At 42.8% G+C, this 11175-nt stretch overlaps 1 pseudogene; it reads right to left on the bottom strand.

The window, feature by feature from the left end:
• Nucleotides 1-7282: 7282 nt before the first annotated feature.
• On the bottom strand, nucleotides 7283-9156 carry LOC112839030 (aldehyde dehydrogenase, mitochondrial-like; annotated as a pseudogene).
• Nucleotides 9157-11175: the final 2019 nt, after the last annotated feature.

The following is an 11175-nucleotide window of genomic DNA, read 5'->3' as shown; positions in this document are numbered from 1 at the left end:
TGCTTTAAGGAAAATGATATTTGTTAGTTAAAATATTAACATTCATACAAGCTAAGTGCCAATGCAAATAGTCTTGTATTGTTTAGCATTTAGAAAAATATTCAAGACATGAAAGGAAAACCACCATTGATAACTCCTTTGAACTGAACAAAATGAAGCTTTGTTAATCCTCTCGCCCCCCAGTGTCATGTAGCTAGTAATATATACTGGAGTGCCCGAGCTGTGCATCATGAAGAATTAGTGGTGCATCTGACTTCTAAAAATGATTTTTCTATTCTTATTTAAAAAACAAAACATAGATACAAAAACACACAGTAGGCAAGATATCAAAGTAATCAGTAAAAAAATAATATTACTTGAATGTCATCATACATATTTAATAATTTTCTTGAATTTTAAAGCTGTAAGTCAGATTTTCAGTGTACACATGAGGGATTTTCCCCCAAAAGAAAGGACAAAATATATTTGATAGAGTAGGCAGTTAGCTAGATATGAGCAGGGAACAAGTGCTTTCTGACTGATAAGAGGATGGAGGCCAAGTTCCAAACAGTTGGGTGTTGGGCAGGGAGGGGTTTGTCTTCCTTTCTTTCTTTCTTGTGTGGTTGGTGGGGCTTAGGAGCCTTTCGAGGTGGTATACAATTGTATACATGAGAAAAGAGGTTTTAAGAATTATTGCTGGGATTATGCAGTGGATGGCCTTTGATGTTTTAGAACTTAGGCAAGGTTAGAAGACTAGAAATTGTTGTAAAAAGTAATGTTGGCCGTTTGAAGGATGCTTCTTTGAAAGTCTCTGGGACTATAAGGAGTACCTCCTACCCATAAGGAGGCCCCTGGGGGAGTCTTACTCTCATCTCATGCAGCGGTAACCTGTAGATGAAGAGACGGGGCCAATGAGATGTGTTCACCCAATACCCTTGACTCCTCCTTCTAGATCATGCACCAAAGCACCCAGGACCCCAGATTTTCCTGCCCAAATGACCTTAGGTTGATTTACAGGGCTTGTCCTTGATTTATTTTTGGGTCCTTCTTCCCAAGAGCAGATTCAGCAGCTAGATGTGCACCCAGGACCCTGCAGGTGATGCAGGGCACAGAGTTCCAGTGGACTGGGAGGAGCCCAGCACAAGACCTTTCACTATGTGGGAAGGGTAAGACAAGCTTGGGCCCTGTGCAGTCAGCTTCTGGCTTGTAATTCCAAGGAGTCAGAGAATCCGAAATTGAAATCTGGCCTTCCAGATCATCATAAGGGTATATTCATCTAGGTAGGAAGATCAAACATAATGTATTTAACAAATGTTAATTTGATTTATATTTAAATACTTCGTCATATGGTATGTGAACCTCCATTTGTACTCAAGCCCTTAGCTGACAAGTAACAGGGGCAGCCTCAGGTTAGAGTATAGAGAACCATACCTCTCCCAGGTTCATCAGGATCACCCCTATAAAAAAGGTACACAAGTCTGAGTGTGACTTTTCTGATGTGCTTCACCTGCATAGAAATCTGGAGTCAGACTGATGGACCTGGTTCAAACCCCACCACCACACCCCTTACCTCCTTGACTGTGGGCAAGCTTCTGACCCTCGCTGAGGCTCTTCTAGAAGCTGATTGATGAAGACCTTTCGTCATCATATCTGGTACGTAAACTGGTGCTCAATGACAGTGATGGGGACAAGTGACTTGTAAGTCAACAATCTTTGTCTTTGAGCCATTTCCATATTGCCATTCACATCTTGGGCCAAGATTTTAGAATGCCTGAGCTGAAAGAATATTTAGTCATTTTGTAGAACATAACATTTAGAAGAACCTTTGGTATCAAAATAGTCCTGAGTTCTGGTTTCTTTTTATCCCCTACTAGGTATATACCTGAGTATGAGTCACTAAACCTCTTTGACACTCAGTGTCCTCAATTATAAGACAGCAATACTAATAGTAACTAATCCATTGCACCATTATAAGGATTAAATGAGAAAAATATGCAAAAATGTTTGTCATGCAGGAAGGGAATTATCTTCAAGTGTCATACTTCAAACTTATATTGAGTTTTATTCAGTGTAATATTATTCTATTGAATTTCATTCAAGTGACAATTTCTCTAACTTACTGGGATATTTTGAATGTCCTTGGAGTCTGCTGAATGAAAATCAAATCTGTGTGTAATTATTTGGTACATCCGGGACAGTTATTTTTCTCATTTTTTTTTTATTGTTGTGTGACTGGTTTTGTTTTTTATTGGAGAGTTATATTAGCTTCTGCTTTGATTCCATTTATGCTGCTGACAGATGCTTACCTTTCATCCTTGGGCCTTCAAATGTAAGATAGTTATTGCCCAAACAAACTCATAAAATACCATGTCAATTCTGGCTCTTTTTAAAAGCCAAAGAAAATAGTGATCCTACTCGAAGTCAAAGTAAAATATGACAGAAGATCCGAGGAAAAGAAATATATGTGCTGACTGAAGTGTCTGGAAGGAAGAGCAGTGACCTTGAGTCTACTCAGAGGGACAAGCAGACACATGGAGCTTGGCTGTGCCCATAGGAATTCTGCAACAGACATGCAGAGTCCAAGAATCTGAGCTACTCCAATCCTGGCTGACATGACATTTGGATTGTGACTAGTACAGTGTGGAGAGACCAAGTGCCAGGGACTCAGATTCACTTTTCCTTTTCTCCTTCCTCTTCCAAGAGGGATTATTTAATAGCCTGTTTACACATACAACACTTGCTTACTCTAATAATAGCCTGTGGACCTGAATCATCCTGCGTCATTGTGCTGTCATACAGAACCTCAGCTGTTTCCACGACTTGTGTGGTTGGCTTTCAACACGATCTGGAAACCGCTAAGAATGTGCAGGGTAATCAGTGCTTTTAATTTTAGCTACGCATGACGTGAGGGATCTTCTATGTATCTCCACTGACCTGTCTTTAAAATATGGAGTGTAACGATGAAGGAAATTCAGGAGAAAACTTTGGCATGAACCCCTTTGCAATAATATATGTAAGTACATACAAATGTATTTTAAATATATTAATGTAAATGCATCTTACTGCTATGATTACTACACATAGAATCAATTTCTTGACATAATAGAGACAAGTGCCTGTATAGATTAACACTGTTACGTGAGGGGCTGCTGGGGTGCTGATTGCGTTCAGTTTCTTGATCTGGGAGCTAGTTAGTGAGTGTGTTCAGTTTGTGAAAATCCAGTAAGCCAAAGACTTATGATATGTGCACTTTTTTGTATTAAATTTCAATATACGGTTTGAAACACAATTTAGTCTCACTTTTTTGAAGAAAAATTGAGCAATTGCAATAGTGTACCACACACACACACGCGAAAATACATATTAGAGGTGTTGCAAAGGTCAAATAATGTTTGAAAATTTTACAAAATTTGATAGACCTAGATCTCTCATTTAAATGGGACTCTATTTTATCTTTTTAAAATTCAAACCCGTACGAAAAATAACATTTCTCATCTCACAATAGAGGCATAATACATTGAATTTTAAAATAACTCCTCTCTTCGATCTTACATCTCTTTGTTGTAAAGATCTTAAAAACTAAGTTGGTATACACTTTCTGGAGGCAATATGTATAAAAATACAAAATGTTCACGATTTTGATCAAGCAACTCTGCTGTAAGAATTATCCCACGGGGACGCCTGGGTGGCTCAGGTGGTTAAAAGTCTGACTCTTGATTTCAGCTCATATCATGATCTCAGGGTTGTGAGATCAATGAGCCCTGAGTCAGGTTCCTCACTCAGTGGGGAGTCTGCTTGAGATTCTCTCTCTCCCTCTGCCCTTCCCCAACCCCCATTCCTGTGCACAGGTGTGCTCTCTCTCTTTAAAAAAAAAAAGAGTTATCCCAGAAATACACTGAGAAGTCAGTCATTTTTGATATTTAGTCATTCATACACTCAACTTTCAGTTGACATGTATTTATTGAGATCTACTCTGTAGTAGGTACAAGGCTAGGTTTTGGGATATATTAGTGAACAAGAGAGGTATAGTCCAACTTTAATGGGGGACTCTCACAAAGTTTCTATGCCAGAAGAGAGCATAGATATGAAACAAGTCACAGAATTCATGATTTTGTTACACATTTAATTTACAAGAAAAAAAACAGTGACAAATTATTCAAATTATTTAAATCAATACAGTTTAATGCCAAATAAAAGAGAATGGGCCACTATGGGAACATGTAATTAAAGGTTGTAGACCAGCTTGGAGAGGTGAAATAGAAAAAAATTTGAAACAACATAAAGTTCATGAGAGGTTAAAAGTTCAGAGATAGGTTAACATATTATAGTAAATCTATACACAGAATCACATGTAACTGTCATAAAGAATTAGGCAGCTGAAAAACATGTACATATGTCCAAAATAAATTATAATTATTATTTATAATTTGAAAAAACAAGTTGCAAAATAGTATGTGCTGTAGTATTATCCTAGTTCTATAAATGAAAATAATTACAATAGGTAGTTATATATATAAAATGCATAATGAAACAAAATATGAGTGTGTGTGTGTGTGTGTGTGTGTGTGTGTCTGTCTGTCTATTCACCATAATTTCTTCTTACCTTCTTCCTGGGCATCTCTATAGACATTTCCCAGCTCTTCTTGTGTTTAGGTGTGGTCAATGACTAAATTCTCAAAATAGAACATGGCTTAGGGGAGTGTGTAGGTCCAGGCTCTTGGAGAGTGGACATACTTCCACTTTCTCTTCTTCTTCCCCACCAACTGGAAGCTGGATTCGATGGGGACCTATCTCTTAACATTCAGACAATGACAATGTTTCAAGGATGGCAGAGCAGTGACTAGGAACCTGGGTCCTTGAATGACCATATGGAGCAGAATTTCCCTAACAGCCTGGAATTCTTACCTTAACATTTAAAACAAACAAACAAACAAAGAAACCCCAACACTTTATTTTCTTCAGCAGTTTTAAGTTTACAGAAAAAGTGAACAGAAAGTACAGAGATTGCCTGTAAGCCCTCCCCCTCGCCTCCAGTTTCCTCTATTAGTAACATCATGCATTAGCATGGTATATGTATCACAGTGGGTGATGATCCTGAAGTCTATAGGATACATTCGGTTTCACTCTTTATATTGTAGATTGTATGTGTTTTGACAAACGTATAATGACATATGCTACCATTACAGTATCATACGAAATAGCTTCGTTTCCCTAAAAATGTCCACCTCTTCATCCCTCTCCCTGCCCCACAGCAACTCCTGGCAACCACTGATCTTTTTCTGTCTCCATAGTTTTGCCTTTTCCAAAATGTCATATATTTGGAATCGTGCAGTTTATGGCTTTTTTCTCACGTTGGTATTTTTAGGTGAAAGAGAAATAAGCCTCAGTGCTTTTAAAGTCACTTAGTTCCTTTGTAATTACAGCGGCTTAATCTTTATCCTAATAAAGTGAGTACAGGCAGAGAACAGGTTTAGAGGACCATGACCTGCATGAATAGAGACTGTCTCTGGGTGGGGTTATGGGAGACTAGCCTTTTAGGATATTTATTTCTACTGACAAAGATTCTCTCCTGGACCTAACTGTAATCTGGTGCCTCTAAACCCTCTGCTCGACTAAGCCTGATCTGGGGCTTCTCTCTCCTGGATTGCACAATCCAGTTTCAAGCAAGAACCTTGCTAAGTCAGTTTAAAGAAAACCCCTCACCCTTGGCATCTGACAAAATTCCTCATCTGCGCCCCCCCCCCCATTTTATCATTGTGGCTTGCCTTCAGTGGAAATTCTACTAGGTCTGGTAAGAATCCCTTTACCTTTGAGATTTCCTCTTTTCCATCCACTGACCTCCAGCCTGCTCCTTGCATATAATGCCCCACTTGTCCTTTTTGGAGTAGAGTCTCCCCTACTACAAAGCTCCACTGTAGTGGCCCGCCCCCCCCTTGAAAAGAGTCTGCCTTACCATCTTCGATAAGTGTCACAAAACATTTTTTCTTTAACACTACAATGTTTGAATCTTTAATGTGACCTATAATTTTGTGACTCGATAAGTCATATACACACAAGTAGGTTTGTATTTTTTTTAATTTTATTTATTTATTTTTTTAAAAGATTTTATTTATTTGAGAGAGAGCACACGTGCATGAACAGAAGGAGGGGGAGGGGAAGGAGGGAGGAACCAGACTCCCCATTGAACAGGGAGCCCGATTTGGGGCTTGATCCCAGAACCTTGGGATCATGACCTGAACTGAAGGCAGACGCTTAACCAACTGAGCCACCCAGGCGCCCCAACAGGTAGGTTTGTAATCGTCTTCTTAAACTAAATTCAGAGGGATAGGAAGGAATCACAATATTAATATGAGTTTAATATATAGTGCTATTATATATTACTACAACTGACCAGTGGTATACACCTGATTGACAGGCTGTATACACATGAGGTCAAACCGTGCAGATATGAGTCCACCCATGTGCGCAGGTCACAGTGCCCGAAAAAGAGATACATGATATAAAAGAGATAAATGATATAAAGATAACAAGCCTGCTTTTAGGGAAAGTAAACATTCTGATTAAGAGATTAAGGTAAAAGCTGACAGGTAAACCTTTACTGGCTAGAAATTATCAAATTATCTTGACCGGGCATATACCTGGGACACAATCACAGAGTCATTTGTTTAGATGGTGATGCAAAGAGTGATTTGTTCTGGAACCCAGGCCTGACTGATCCCAAGGGTGAGGTTCTGTGGCAAGAACCAATTAACTTTAGGCAATGGATGTTAAATTATTTCAAGACAGTTCAAGAAATGTAAAAATTTTGCAAATACTTGGTATCTCAAGATTTTCTTTATCTTAGAGGATTTATGGCTGGCTGACTGTGCCATTAAGGGCACTCGAAAGGGAAAGATGCCTTTTCAGTTTGTTAATACTTGCTAATGTTTGTTGCTTGCTTTGGATGGGTCCAGCACAGAGCTAAGTCAGTTTCATGTGTATTGTCTCATGTAATCCACATAATATATGAGGTAGGTGCTAATATTAAACTCATGTCTATCCACCCAACACCCCTATGAGGTGGTTACTATTATAAGATGCATTTCACAAATGAAGAACCTCTCAAGAACATGGGCACAGCAAGTAAGGGGACTGGGCCAGGGTTTAAACCGGGCTTGTTTACATTCCAAGCTTGAACTCTTAACTGTGCTGCATTATCTATAAAGACATAGGAGGAAAGGTCTTGAGAGCAGGGCCTCAAGAAAGAAAACCCCACTTCTTTTTTTTTTTTAAAGATTTTATTTATTTATTCATTTATTGAGAGAGAGAGAATGGTAGAGAGAGAGCACGAGAGGGAAGAGGGTCAGAGGGAGAAGCAGACGCCCTGCTGAGCAGGGAGCCCGATGCGGGACTCGATCCCGGGACTCCGGGATCATGACCTGAGCCGAAGGCAGTCGCTTAACCAACTGAGCCACCCAGGAGCCCCTGAGACTTTCTTGATCAAGAGATTTTGTGAGAGAATTTCTCTTTCGAGACTTCTAGTGTACAAGTGTCATTTTTCTTGGTTTTGCTGCTGATGTCAACCTCCACCAGGAGTCGGCACAGTTCTTCAGGAGTTCTTCTGAGGCACTTTGACCGTGACGGTTTTCACTTCGGTGTATGCCTGCAGCCCATACTCTCCTAGCTCCCGGCCGCTCCCGGACATCTTGTAGCCACCGAATGGGGACTGGGCCCCAAACACATCATAGCAGTTGACCCACACAGTGCCAGCCTGGAGGGCTTGGGACAGATAATTGGCCTTGTCCAAGTCCTTGGTGAAGACAGCTGCAGCCAGCCCATAGTTGGAATTGTTGGCTCTCCCAATGACTTCCTCTGTGGTCTTGAACTTCAGGATCTGCATCACTGGCCCAAAGATCTCCTCCCTGGCGATAGTCATTCTGTCTTGCACATCTCCGAACACGGTGGGCTGGATGAAGTAGCCACGGTCAGCAGCCGCCCCTCCACCACACAGCAGCTTCGCCCCCTCCTCCTTCCCAGATTTGATATAACCAAGGATCTTCTTAAACTGAGTTTCATCCACCTGTGGCCCCTGCTCAGTCTGGCTGTCAAAGGGGTTCCCGACCACACGAGACTTGGCCCGGGCAATGCTCCTCTCCACAAACTCGGCGTACACATCTTCTTGCACAAAGATCCGGGAGCCCGCACAGCAGAACTGGCCCTGGTTGAAGAACAGGGCGAAGTGGGCCTGCTCCACAGCCCAGTTCATATCTGCATCTGACATGATGATATTGGGGCTCTTTCCCCCCAGCTCCAGGGTCACTTTCTTGAGGTTACTGCTCCCTGCGGCAACCTGGACTAGGCGGCCAACCTCGGTGGAGCCTGTGAAGGCCACTTTGTCCACATCCTCATGGGAGGTGATGGTGGCCCCAGCTGTGGGGCCAAATCCAGGAATAATATTGACCACGCCAGGGGGAAAGCCAGCCTCCTTAATCAGGTTGGCCACATAGAGGGCAGTCAGTGGAGTCTGCTCAGCTACCTTCATCACAACCACACTTCGGTCGCCAGGGCTGGGCCGAGTTTCCAGGCTTGCATCAGGAGCGGGAAGTTCCACGGAATGATCTGCCCGCACTCCCCGACGGGTTCATGGCGGGTATAGCTGAAGAAGTCCCCATCGATGGGAATAGTTTTCCCGTGGTACTTATCAGCCCAGCCAGCGTAATAACGGAAGCATTTGAGAACCATGTCCAGATCCACCAGGTAGGAGATGACATAGGGCTTGCCGTTATCCAGGGTCTCCAAGGCTGCTAGGTAGGTCCGGTCCCGCTCAATCAGATCAGCCAGGCGGTTCAGCAGGGGGCCCCTGTCAGACGCATCCATGCGGCGCCAGGGTGAGCCCAGCTGGAAGGCGGCCCGGGCAGCCTTTACTGCCCTGTCCACGTCTTCCTTGTCTCCTTCGGCTACCTGACAGATGACTTCTCCGGTGGATGGATTGATGGTGGGGAATGTTTTCTTGCTGACAGCATCATGCCACTCATTGTTTATGAAGATCTGGTTGTAGAAGACTTCAGGCTGCTGGTTGGGGGCCGGCACCGCCTGGGTGGTGGCGGCCGACAGGAGACGGCGGCCCAGGCGGGGCCCGAGGCCAGCGGCGGCAAGCGCAGCGGCGCGCATCATGTTGCAGAGGGCGCGGGCGTGCAGGACGGTCGAAAACCCCACTTCTAGACCAACCTCTTCCCTGTCCAGATAGGGCAGGTGAGTCACACAGCTCTTGGTCACGTGCTCGGTAGCAGAGCCAGGGTGTGGAACCCGTGTTTCCAGACTCAAAGCCAGTCATTTACCACTTGTCTGGATACTTGCAGACATTTGCGTGGTGGTGGTGGAAGGGGTATCTGCCAATAGTAGAATGTGTGGAGGCTTCTGTTGTTGGTAAAAGACACTAAGCTTCTCTCCAGAAGCATCATCAATTCCTCATCTCCCACCCTGCTGTCACTTATGTTTAACTGTGTGGTGCTCTGAGCAAGAGAATTCCACATGTAAAGTTATTACTGAGATGTACCCAGCATTTTCAGCATCATTTAAACATTTTCAAAATGTCTGATCTGGACATAGAACGCTTGACTAAGAGCAAGTTGTTGCCATAGCACTCCAGACGGCGTTCATGGTGCACAAACCTATTCCTAATATAGTTTCTCTAAGAAAAATAGAAAGCTGAGAGAGCACTGACTTTAAGTCAGCTGAGGGGAGTGGGCAAATAAAACATACTTTGTTGTATTTCTTACCGTTTTCGATGCCGTTATTTTAACTGCAGCCAACAGGACAGCTGCCATCATAGGTCGTCACTGTACTTATTTACCTCTGTTTCTTAGGCCTGTTTTCCTGTTAGCTGTAGATAGAGGACCCTCAAAACTCCCTACTGATCAGTGAGACAGTCACTCAGTCACTACACAAGCGTGAATGGTCTTGTCAGGGGCACGGACTGAGCTACAAGGACTTTAAAATCACCTAGCCCAGATCCTTCAACACAACACTTTCTCTCTCCCTTTTACACACACACACACACACACACACACACACACACACACACACTACCTCTTCTACATGAGATGAAGAGATACTGTCTTATACCACCAAGCATGTGCCTTTTTGGAAGCCCTTCCAAGGATTCCTCATGTACCATTCTGGGGGAGATAATAGCAATTTCTGATCACTCCCCAGTGAACCTAGATTTCTCCCTGTTGTTTGCTGCTGCGGTTCCTCATTCATTTACTTTGGGGAGAAAGAAGGGGCAGCTGATATTCGGAAGCTCTCCTGACATTCACAGCTAGGCCGTGTTATTCTGCTCGGAGACATAAACAATCTCACCGACTATCAGATTCAGACAAGGTTACTCTGAGACCAGGGTGAGATGAGACAAGGCAAGGCCACTTTATCATTCTGGCTCAGCACAGACAAAACCAGACCACCGTAAGTAAAACTCCCCAAACACCAAACTTTCCCGTCTCTTACTAAATGAGTGTCTGCTGCTTCTGTACCCAATCACAGACTTGCTCCCCACTTTCTGACAGCATCCTATGTGGGACAAACCCTACTTCTTTAGGCCCTCCCCCAAATCACCCAACCAGGTTCTCCCAACTCAGTTCTACACTCTGTCACTGAGACACCCCACGATTCCACATGGTATGTTCTCCTCACTGCGATGAGTAATAAACCAACTTATTCAACTCTAAGTGTGTTCTGGATGGTCTTTGGCTGGGTAGAATTGACCCCCATAGCATGGACTAAATGTTTCAATTATTTTATGTTTACTTTTTTCCCTCTCTCCTCAAATAGAAGATAGATTTCCAGAAGACAGAGACCAAGTCTATCCTGTCTCCTATTATATTCAAAATACCTGGTCTTTATTTGGAATATAGTTCAATGTTTGCTGAATAAATGAATGAATACGGGGGAAATTGAGACTAGATTCATATTCCTTGGATTCTTCACATCTCTCCTATACGGCAAGGAAACCAGCACTTAGGTAGTAATCAGCCTCTTGCTAGGAACTACTAACATACACTGGAAAATGGACATACAAACACTTTGTAAACTGTACTCACTCTTATCATAACATTTGACTTAGTGGTAATAAAAATTTTCCTCCAGAGTTTGGATTTCAATGAATCCCAACAACTGCTGTGAAGATGTTTGCTTATGTCCCCCACCCATAGTCTCTTT

Source organism: Callorhinus ursinus, unplaced genomic scaffold, assembly GCF_003265705.2.
Source record: "Callorhinus ursinus isolate GAN/ISIS: 27379988/994484 unplaced genomic scaffold, GSC_fseal_2.0 scaffold63, whole genome shotgun sequence".
NCBI lineage: Eukaryota > Metazoa > Chordata > Mammalia > Carnivora > Otariidae > Callorhinus > Callorhinus ursinus.
The sequence above is the reverse complement of the archived record's forward strand: the minus strand, read 5'-3'. Positions and strand labels throughout refer to the sequence as shown.